Here is a 12,073-nt window from a genome sequence, read left to right as displayed (position 1 = left end):
TAACAGGAAAAAACGTTTTCTTGTTAACCAGCACTGACTCATTTTTATGACACAGTTGGAGAATAAATAATCCACAGTGTGTTAACTGACGCAAGGAATTATTAGTATGTGATAAATATCCTTCTGACTTTAGATCATTGAATTTCCTCTCTTTTTAATCAATTGCAACCAAAAGAAAAGTCTTTAGAAATGGACCTAGTGACTTCTCAGTTTGGCTTGAAAGAATATCCACTGCATTAAAGCATCCTTTCTCCCACTCTGTTTTGACTGATACTATTTAACAGGTCAGGATATAGATCAAAGGCTTCATGATCACTGAATTGCCAAGTCATGACTAAGATATATTGCTAAAGTAGCATGAGCAAAACATTAAAATGCATAGTATTTCATTTGATTAACAGATATTTCCAAACCCAGAATTGTATTTCAGACTTTGTATGTAGAGTATTAACTCCCATAGCACAAAGTTAATCAGTATCAATATTTGCCAGTATTATTATATAGCTGAATTTAGCATATCAATACTTTCAAAGCTTAATTCTTCTGATCCACTTAATCTTCTCTATATATGTCAATGGTAATAATAATTGAAAATATGCTAATCTTGTTATTCTGTAGTTGTATGTTAAGAATCTGATTCATACTACGCTTCTTTCCATCCTCCTCTCCACATGGACTACTCTCGAGTCATGACTTGACAAAATGATAGATCTTGCTCTCAAATAATTGTTATCTCTATTTTGCTAAAGGCACGTAACTGTGACCTGATAAAACTGAGCACTTGTAAACAAAAGAAGTCAGAGGGACTCCTTGTCATCTGCAGAAGTCAAGTTCCTGGTTCAGCAAAATACCAGAGTGCTTATTCAGTCATAAACTTCTGCTTAACATAACTTACAATGAAGTCAATGAAGCCAGATAAGGATTTGGGTTTTGTCAGGAGTGTAAAGTTGGAAACATGTGTAAGTACTGTGCTGAATAAGGATTGAGAACTCCTAATTAACTCAGTAATAGGTCATAAAGAAGAAGAAATAAGAGATTTTTTAAATCTCACAGATAGTTTGAGATTTAACATGCTAGTAGAAAGGATCAATAGCTTTTCTGGTGTGTAGCCAGTAAGACTTTTTTTTGAGAAACTTGAGTTCTGCCAGAATGGTGAGTGTCAAATTCCCTTTTGCTGGCTTCTTTACTGTGCAATCTAGTCCAAGCCAGATTTAAGTTTGCAAACAAAACACGCTTTTCATATCACACTACTGCATTCCAAGTTGAATTGTGCAAAAAAATAACGGTAATATAGATTAGATATTAAACAGCAGTATTAAAGATCATTCCTAGAAAACTTATATCAATGGAAACTTGCCATGCATTTCAGTGGGAACAAGTTCATGTTTTAGAAGGTTTTAGAAGTCAGTTATTTTTTGGTTTTGGTTGGTTTGAACCTCATTTTGGAACACTTCACTGGATCACAGTAAGTTTTTACTCTTCACTCTACATGTTCTTGTTGTGTACATAAGTAGATTTATAAGCCTTTCTTTGGAATCCTATCCTTCACACTTGTGAAGAAGCACATTTGAGATGTGTAGCTGATTTTTAATTTTGTTGGTATTTGGCACCCTATTTGATGCCACTGAGGTAGTTTCTCCTACACTCTATGTTCTTCACACAGCATGACACAGCCAAATACATACCATTTATTTACAACCCAATGTGTTCCAGTTGAATTGAGACCAACAGTTTTTTCATTGCTTTAAGATGGCTTAGTATACCCACTACTGTATTAGTCCATTAAATTTTTCCAGTAACCTCTATAGAACTTAAAACATCTGTAATTTCAGTGATGCTACAAGTATCATTCTAGTAGGAGTTAATACCTATTAATTGATGGTTACGGGGTTTTTTTCAGAAATTATTTAATAATATCATATCTGTAAATGTTTTTTTTTCTAATTCTGCAAGTTCTGTTAGGAAGAAAACCCAAAACCAACAAACAAACCAGAAGAGAAAGTGTCCCAAGTTCCTCTTTTTATTAATTTATATCTATATATTAAACAAGTGAGCAAGGAACAGCAAAGCAAAATAAAACATGGCAGAGCATGGATTTCATGCAGAAAATCACAGAAACAAATTACATGTGTCAGCATAAATTAATTCTAAGGAAAGAAAACACTGTGGAATATGTAGTAAAAAGCACATGAGTAACAGTCTCATTAAAATTAATTTTTTTTTAACATGGGAAAATATTTAAATTCCTAATAGAATTTTTAAATCATGAATTAAGGGAAATTATGAAAGTTCATGAGAACATTAAGATACTTAAATCTCCTGATAAAATTGCATGCCCCAAAAGCAGTTTTTTACGCATGAAGTGGTTCTGTAATGCATAAACTGAATGCAATTAACATAATGCTGTGGTGGCTTAGATGCTAAAAATTTATTTTCAATAAAAATGTATCTGCTTGTAGATTCTTCTTCCTTTCTTCCAAATAGGAACGATTCTAAATTCCACTTACACAGAAAAGATGGAAGACATGTTTTACAGTAATGGATTATATTAATTGAAATAAATGACCACCTTATTTAAAACTGAAACATTGGTTTACAACTAGTGGGATCTCTGTATGTGTGCAATATACAATTAATCATTTGCCTTTTCACTCTCCTACCATCCTACCATTATGCCTTAATCTTTCAGAATGGAACAGAATGAATAAGCCTATTTTTAAAAATAAAGAATAACAAGTCATGAAAACTTGCACAAATGTTTGTTTTATAAATTGGGAGAGTCACAGAGTTTGAAGTGCTTGCTTCTTGCAGAAGGCAGCAAAGAGAAATTTTTATAGTAAGAAATGTCAGTCACACCTTTAAAAAAAGTACTTTTTTAACAGTTTCAGTGACAAGAATTCTATTTTCAAGTTACCTCATGTTGCATTGTATATGCATTAGTATGAACATTTCCCACAAACTAACCAGCTTCTGTCAGAAAGATCTGTCGTTTTTGTCCATACCCATGACAACATTCAAACTGTTGGGAGATTATCTCCTAGTGCAACTAGGAGTCACATTAGATAATACAATGGGTCCTGTTTTTAAAGAGTCTGATTTTTCTTGTGACATATAGATGTTCTCTATCTTGCAGACCAGTTGATAAGTATGTGATTGCTCTTAAATGATTGACCTTGTATTCTTAATATAATGTAACATTATTTTACTATAGTAATAATAAAATGTTTATTTAATACTTTCTTCATCTAAATCCCAGGAAAGGAAAGGTGTTATTTACCTGCTACAGAACCTGTGTAGAAACTTTATTTTCAGATTCACTAACACAATAGATGTATAATATGTATGTTTATATAAGAATCACTCTGCAGACTGTCTAGTGTGCACTATTGCCTTTTCCTGGTGAAGAAAATGTACTTGTGTATAAATACAAAAGTACATTTTAGTCCAAACGATCCCGGTAGGGATGATGTACCATATACCATACTGGAACTGGAAATAAGGAGAAATAGAAGGCAGATTGATTATACAGATCTCAAGACTCAAATGTTTTGTTCTGCCTTTCCGATTCAAATGCATATGTATATTCATAGCGTTTTCATGGTGTGTTTCTGTCTTTTGTTTTTCCTTCAGCATCATTTTCCTAGCTTTTTTTGTCTTCCTTACTCCAAAGATTTTCACAGTTATTCTGCTTTTCCCAGGCCTATTCACTTCCAATCTGCAAAAGAGTTTATGGTTTTAGTAGTGAAAATCCTTCCCTAAGCTTTATCCATAACAAATAACTTTCCAGGGTGTTTAAAATGTCAAAATCTTGGGCAGATCAGGAGTTTTCATTAACCTAACTCCAAAGAAGATGTAGTAGGATGCCTGGGATCTTGTGAGTGAATTCTGAAAACACGTCTTGGGCCTCAGAGTAGCAACAGTCACTGGCCTCTTTGGGCTTCTAATCTCAGTCTTCTTGTGTTTGTAGACAACTACAGTAATTCTCAGCTTGGGACTGCAAAAGACCTGGGGAAAGGCATGTCTGAAGTCCAGCTCTAGTTTGTGCCCAGATGTAAGGTGGTTTTAGAGACCTTTCAGCCAGACACTTCTTTACTCTGTGCCAATTCCTCTCTAACAGCTTTACAATCACAAAATAGATGACATTTTAGTCTTACTTGTGCTACTGAAAGTGGAATTATTCTCAACCTTCTCAGGTTTCAGTCATTGTTTAAAAAAACAAGTCCTTAAAGGGCCAGTAAAATTCACTCCACAAGACTCAGAAACTCTTGGACAGTGATACTGAACATATCATTGGGGTGACTGGAGTTGAGTGCTGCCTATAGAACTGTCAGGAAATCTGTTTTGTTCTATACTCCATCATTAATCTGTTGACATTAGGCAGAACCCTGCCCTGCCCCATCTTAAGCTGCAGCTTGCTTGTTCTTTTAGTTACCCTTTCTCTCCTGCCTCTCCCTTTTTTCTTTATTTTTTCCCCCTTCCTGCCTTCAGCTTTTCTGATTTAGGCCTAGATGCCTCCATGGAGGCAGAAGCCCATGGAAATCTCTCTCTTCACTTTGTACCTGATGAAGCTGTTTTTTGCACTCAATAAAAAAACAGCTACAGCTAGACTGTCTGGTCCTGTGAAAACTAGACATTTTTAATTAAATTGTTGACTGACTTTCACTGGGGGTTATGAAAGTAAAGTAAAGTACTAGAAATTAAATAAATAATTTTTTGCCCCTCTTGATTTAATTTTCTACATTTTTTCACTGCATTTGTGCAGCCATTCATGTTCATTTAGTGTCTAGAACTTTGAAAGGATTAATTGGAAACTTCTTTACAAAAAAACCCCTTTGTAAGTCAAATTATTAGCTCCTAATTTAATGGAAAACTGTTGAAGTTACTCCTTTTTATTTTCACCCCAATGAAGTTCTTGTTAGACTTCGTTGAAATTTTTTTACAGAATATATCTTTGATGCAAGTCAGATTCAGTGGAACTGACAGGCTGTGCAATAGCTCTGCAGTTTTTCTCACTAGCTTAGACTTGTTTGCCTCAGTGACCTCCTTCTGTGGACAATCAAGTATCATGTCTTCTTTAATTCCCAGTGCCTCCCTCTATGCATTATTGTACGAGAACCCCACTTGGAGATAAGAAAAATTTTTAGCAAATCATACAGTGCTTTTTTAGGGTGTAAAGCATCTTCAAGAAATGTAACATTCTAGTTCTTTAAATGACTAATACATCTGTGGTCATTTTCTGCCATGGTATTTATAATTTTGGCTTCCAGAACTGAAGTTTTAACAATATTACATTCCCTGAAATTAGTAGAAAGAGAACTCTCCCTTAGGAGGAGGCTAGGGTAGAGCATTCTGAATCTTTATCCCTAAAAGCATCACCCTAAATTTCAGCTGACTTCCTTAGCAAGAGCTGAAGATGGCAAAGCAAGACATTCCCCAGGTGCCTGAGTTTCCTCTCTGGCAGGAATAAGCTAGGGTAAAATTACCCTGCACATCAGCGTTGGAAATATTTTCTGTGTGGTAATTAATTATACAGAAAATTGTCAATACTTTAAAGATGAGTAAGAAAGCTAGAAAAATATGTATTATAAATCTCATTATTTCAGACTTTTTTTTTTCCCTCTATACTGAGAATACAAAAATAGACCAAATTATATGGCTCCCCTCCTCTCCTTTTTTTGGTTCTCTTACTCCTTTTATATGAAAAGTACTGGACCAGCATCTCCACAGCTAAGAGCACATATAGAGTGCTAATCCACTCCACCATTAATCTACAGGCAAGAATTTTCAAAACAAAAAGGCCTTTATTTATAGGTATTGTTGAGAACTAAGGATTGGGTCCCATAAGTTTATGCTGAAAATGTTAGTGGGGGAAAGTATTTCCTTTCTCTCAGTTATTTTCTTGAGTTTCTGTTAAATAGATGAATAGGTTTGTAAGAATCCGTTTTATATTTACTAGACAATAATACATTCTACATTAATGATGAGACAGCAGCATGTGCTCACAGTTTAGAAAACAGTTTAGTAAACCTGATCCTTTAGAAATAGAGATGCTGCTATTCATAGTGTTGCTCTTAAAGGATAGCACTGAGCTTTACATTTCTTCTTTAAACTTCTCCTTTGGTGAGTTGACAAAGTATGACACTAATGGGAATAATATTTAACAAGAGTCAAGGTAAGTATGCCTGTCTTTTATAGAAGAATGCTAAAATATTTTTTAGGGTGAATTTAAGTTAATATTCTTCAATGTAGGTTTAGATAATTACTATAAGATGCTAATTAAAAAGGAAAAAACCCACCTGATTCTTTTTGATATACACTGTAGAGTATACTTTTATACTGTAAACATAAGTCATGCTGCCATCTGGAGAAAAAACAATAAATGTGGCTTAAGTGGTGGCATCAGTTAAACACAGCGTCTGCACTGTTCATAAGGGATTGTCCTTGGACATTTAGGATTCAGGCATAAAAGTGAATTGATTATCTATTGCTATATTTCTTAGCTTTAGTGTAATACTCTCAAAGAAATCTTAGCCTTCATGGGAATTTCCAATTGGGCTTAATATCTTGACTCGGGAATGATGGTTCTGCATAGAACTGGGCTGGCCACGATTTAACAAAAATGGTATGTAGGCTTTAAAAATATTTAACACAATGTGGTTTGACCTTTCTATTCCTAAAATAACAGGAAGAAGTTAAAGTTCATTTTAAAAAGTATTTTTATTTCTTTGTTGTTCTCTTGTCAGTGTGAAAGCAAGTTTTTTCCTCTTGTAATATCCAGTTATACTTTGTAAGCATTCACATTCTTCACCAAAAACTATATCTAGTATAGTTTGTTTTCAAACTCCGCTGCACCTCTGACAACATGCAAGATGTGTGTAAAGGTATAAAGTACTTTTTGCAATAAATCAACACAGCAGGATTTTATCCCATGTCTTTATTGATGACTTTGTCCTCTGTGATGCCTTCTAGTCCTGACCAGAGGAAAAGTATAAAGGCTATATTTCCAAATTCTTTCTCGCGTTGAAATACAGAACATTGTATTTTAATGAGAATAGTAATGATTTGTATGGTAGAGAATTTATCAACCAGTCTGTTCCACTACGATTTTGTCTTTCCAAGCAGATGTTGTCAGATGCCCACTCTTTCTAGAGAGATGGGGGAAGTAGAATTTTTATTTTTGGTTTTTATTCTCTTAAACAGTTTCATTTGTTTGTTTTAGAATCCGAGGGATTCCTTCATCTCACCTACAGGGTTCTTTCAGTGGGGAGGAACAAGAAATTCCCCTCTATTTTCTATGATGATTAATAGGATTGATAATCAAACTACAGAGTTACATGGCATTTTATAATATTTATCTTTCAGATTAAAAATGTAAAAATTAAACTGTCAATTTGATATATTCTTTGTTATAAATTGTGGGGATTTTTTACATTGATTTATTAAGATTCTATTTTGAGATACTATGTTCCAACTTTAAAAGAAAAGAACCCCCAAAAAAACGTTAGCTGCATCTACATCAGTCAGTAGGAACTGACCATCTTTCAAAAAGTAAAAAGAACTATTTAACAGGAAACTCTCATGGTAGCAAAGGAATAAAACAATGAAACCTTTATCTGTAACAGTTATGTCCTTTTAATTTTTTTTAGTCTAGGAGCCAAAGACTATGAGAGAGTCATGATAAATGCAGTGTATCTCTCTTATATTGCAATAACATAGAAATAATACTCCTAGGATATATTGAACAATGCTTTTTCAGTGCAGATTTTAGATTTTTATGTAATTATAACATTTAAAAATTTCCTTTTAAATATAATTTGCTTTTAATAATTTAGGATAGTATCAATAGCTATTTTTACTTCATATTTTAAATTACATTTGTTAATGTAAATAATTAAAGAAAAATGACTGGCAAATATTCTTGCCTACAGTAAGGTAGAATTAAGGAGAGAGGTTTTAAGGTTAAGTGCACTGAAATTTGATTATTCTAATTGTTATTCTAATATAATGATAACTTGCCCTTCAAGCTATTTGTGCTGAACATGTATAAAATTTAGTTCATGATCAAAACACATGAACAGGTTAAAATACAGGTTTTAGTAGTTCTGCACAGGTACTTGTAAGATCCTACACTAGCATGTGTTAGTTACTGTTTCTGCTTCTTGAACTGGTCACCTCCTTGTATATCAAAAATAGAAATAGTTGTATCATGTGACTATGCCAGTTCACATGGGACCAGAATTATGCTTCCATGGCACCTCCATCAGCAGAAATCACGAATGCCCAACAAAGGTCAACATTTGATCCTGACTTTATTTCCTTTGGGGTTTTTTATTTTTTTTCTTGACATTAGGACATTAAGTTTTGTGCATCAAATAACGAATTTTCACTGAAGTTTGCTGTGTAGTTTCCCTCCTTTAGCAACAGGACATTAGGAAAACTGTAATTACTGCATTTTTGCCTTGATGAAAAGTTTATTACTTATCACATGAATGCTACAGAGTAAGTACCAACTTAGAGATGGGTTCAAGTTGTTAGAAAAACCCTGAAGTTAGTGGTAGCCTACACAAGCCAAGGGATAAAACTTCTCTCTTATCCTAATGTGGAATCTGGAGTTAAAACTGAATATGCAGTCGCCATCATTTATCCTCTTCTGAAAACAATATAGTTCAACATACTTCCAAAAATGTTTTTCTTGTGATTGTTTTCTGGTAATGAACTATTTCATTGAGGGTTAGCTGTACACAAAAACAAACTTTCCCATATATTTTGATTTTTAAAATTGTGAATGCACAAATTTCTAAAACTTAGTTAATACATCTTTTTTTTTAACAGTTTGTTTTACAAATCTCATTGAGATCTAACAGGTGTAAAACTGATCTGACTTTTAAACATTGTTTTGCATGTTTTAATGGAAGTTTAGGAGCATCCCTTTTTAGTCTTTTTGTTGTCACTGATTTTTGAAACTTCAGAACATAACAAGAAGAATATGTTGCTCTAAGGAAGTTTTAATTACAGGAAACATTTTCTTTGCCAAAGATTAATAAACTCTGGAGATCCCAGAGTCAACTGTTACCTTAAGTGTATTTTCCAAAAACCAGCAACTACTAAACTGAAGACCAGCTATAGACTGTTTGTCAAGTCATAAATCAGCATCACTTGATTCAGATTGCTTTGTGGTGTACTGTCATGCCTTTCTTTCAACTCATCAGAAATGGATTTACCTTAAGGTTTGAAAAACAGCTCAAGCCTCTCCCACCAAATTCCACATACCAGGACACTAAAATTGTCTTACTTTATCAAGATAATATTTCAATCATGACAACAGATGCTGAAGTGCTTTAGTTGTTACAAACACTCTATTTAGATAAATATATACTATGGAATTTATTAGATATTTTACTAGGTATTTTAGGTTTTTCAGTCCTAAGAATACACCTCTTGTCTAACCAAGTAGATGCAACTCTGTCTGAAGCTTTTAAAATTCAGAAGGGAGACAGAACTTTGCTCAAAACATGCCATTTACGTTACTTATTAAGTTGTGATTGCTTTTGTAAATAATACTGAAATGACATTAAGTAATTTTAAAATTTGCATTAAGGTCTTATCATACATAGAATCATAGAATAGTTTGGTTTGGAAGGGACCCTCAGAGGTCATCAAGTCCAATCCCCTCCTTTAAGCAGGGTTATCTTCAACTAGACCAGGTTGCTCACCCATCCAACCTAGCCTTGAATGTTTCCAGGGATGGGGCATCCATAGCTTCTCTGGGAAACCTGTGCCATGGCCTCACCACCCTCATTGTAAAACACTTCTTCCTTATATCTAATCTAAATCAACTCTCCCTCAGTTTAAAGCCTCTTGACCTGTCTCGTCATAGCATAAGGAAAATTGCTGCTTCCTCTGCTGTGTTTACTGCCTTTGACAGTCTTGCTTTTCTCATCTTTAACATATTACCATGTTAACTTAACATGAACTTTATTGTATTTAAGAGTAATTATTTATTCATAAGGAGACATGTTTATAACAATTTGGCAAATGCATAGCCATGAAAATTTCCTGTCTCATTTGAAGGAAGATTTAATAATCCCAAAGATTTTGTAAATATGAAGGAAATGGGTTTGTGTCTCTGTCAAAGTTTTTCATGTGTTAGACTACCTGTAAACAAACTGGTTTCTACCTCATCTATGTTTTGCCCCAGCAACCCCTCATCTGAAACCCTTCCTTTTCCTGAATTATTATTTTTCCTTATGAATGAAGATCTCAACGAATACTTGATCTTTACACTCTGAATTTCAATCTAGAACCCAGACACAATTTTGACTCTTTCCACTAGAATAACGATGGATATATGCTGGTGCAAGTGGTTCTGGTGTGGCAGGGAGATTCAAAGACAGGTGCACCCAGAGCCTTTTGGCTTGGCAACCAACTGATGGCTTCCTGGTCCTGTTCTACTAGTGTGGTTTTATATGGAGCATATCAATAGATCACTTAAAGATGACCCAGCTAAGTCACAAAATGAGTTTCTATGAGAATAATTTTTTTTTTTTTTTTAACTGACACAGATATTTAACATTTCAATACCATTTTGCTCTAGCATGTTGCTTTCCCTAGAAAACATTTGAGCTCACTTAAACTGGTTTTGCTCCAGGTTCCAAAATACCTCCTGGTTTCCATCAAGGGAACATATAGAAATTTTTTGAAGTAGTTACTCTTTTTACTCAGGTTTCATTCTCCATATCAGACCTGAGAAACATGTTGCCATTAGCTAGCCTATTATACACACAGTTAAACTAATATAGCTCACTTAGTTTCAGACACTGTAGTTGAAGATAATACTTGAATATGTTTTTGGACAATAAATTGAATTCTTTAAACTACATGATAGGGTTTAAAAATTCCTAACCTAAAAAGTTTCCCAGTCAAAATGTATGCATTTTAAATGTATTTTAAATAATTTTTATTTTTATTTTAAATTTTCTTTTAAAGGTATTTCTGTTGTGTCTAAGGTGTAGAACCGTAGTAGTATTCAGAATTCTGTGAAGAACCTTCAAACCCGACTCACATAAATCAAGTAGAATGGTAGGCTGCAAAAAACTCAGGTGTTCAGAAATCTCAGTGGTGCTCATGCAAATTTCTTGGTTCATTTTACTTAACAACTTCCTCATGATTTACTGAGAGGCAAGAGGGAGAAGGAAAATTTAACATTTCATAAGGGTACAAAGAACCCTCTTTCTGTTTCCTTTTCTCCTCCCCACCCCAGTTTCTCAAAGTATTGGCCAGCCAAAGAATGATATCATGGCAATTTAATGCTGAAAGTGTATTTTGTTCTCAAGTCTCCCTCCTTCTCTTTAGTCTTTGCTAGAGTGGTGGAATTTTTTTGTCCTGTTTTGTTTTTGTTTAAATTTAATACAGTGCTTGCAAAAGATGCTATAGAAAGTCCTGCGTTAAGACAACTCTGGACATAAATCTAGATTTTCAAGGAGCCCATGAAAACCTGGTCTGCATGTACTGATAATTGTGTATAATTTTGTTACAGATTCAGCTGTAACGTAGCTGATTTACTCAGGGTTACAGTCTTACTGGCCTAATTTTAGAACACATTTCCAACTGAGGAAAAGTAATAGCAAAGGGGATGTGGTTTTGTTTAGGATTTTTTTTAAATTCACTATTATCATTTTAGTATTCAGACCTAACCCTGAGTCCCTTGCAAATAGCTCCAAAAAAATTAAATCTCTGAGAAGTAAAGCTGGTTCTCAGTGCTTCAGGAAATCCCATCAATACAAAAAAGCTGTTGAGGACAAGTAAGCAACCAGTGCTTTTGGAGTATCTAAGTATATATGGAATAGTAGGGGAAAGGCTTTTTGTTAAATGTGCAAAGCATCCACATCCTTTCTTTCAGACTGGTGAAAAGCAAAACGTGACATACTGATTAGGCTTACGATGGTGCTTCTCTAACTCTGTTCTCTACTGTTTCCATTTAGTTCAAAAACTGGCCTGAGGTTTGAGCCAGAGGAGATGTCTTAAAGCTCAAAGCTTTATGCAATATACCATGGTGTTTGTAGCATGAAATCTT

The 12,073-nt window shown here is 34.1% G+C and overlaps 1 protein-coding gene across 5 annotated transcripts in view; it reads left to right on the top strand.

Moving 5' to 3' along the window:
- The window catches only part of GAS2 (growth arrest specific 2), an 81,493-nt gene that overhangs the window by 52,562 nt on the left and 16,858 nt on the right, over positions 1–12,073 (top strand). The gene's annotated exons all lie outside the window — the stretch shown is intronic.

Source organism: Corvus kubaryi, unplaced genomic scaffold, assembly GCF_017639235.1.
Source record: "Corvus kubaryi isolate FWS band 111438036 unplaced genomic scaffold, C.kubaryi_AGA036_p1.0 125, whole genome shotgun sequence".
NCBI lineage: Eukaryota > Metazoa > Chordata > Aves > Passeriformes > Corvidae > Corvus > Corvus kubaryi.
Note: the sequence above shows the minus strand (reverse complement) of the source record. Positions and strands in the feature narration are given on the sequence as shown.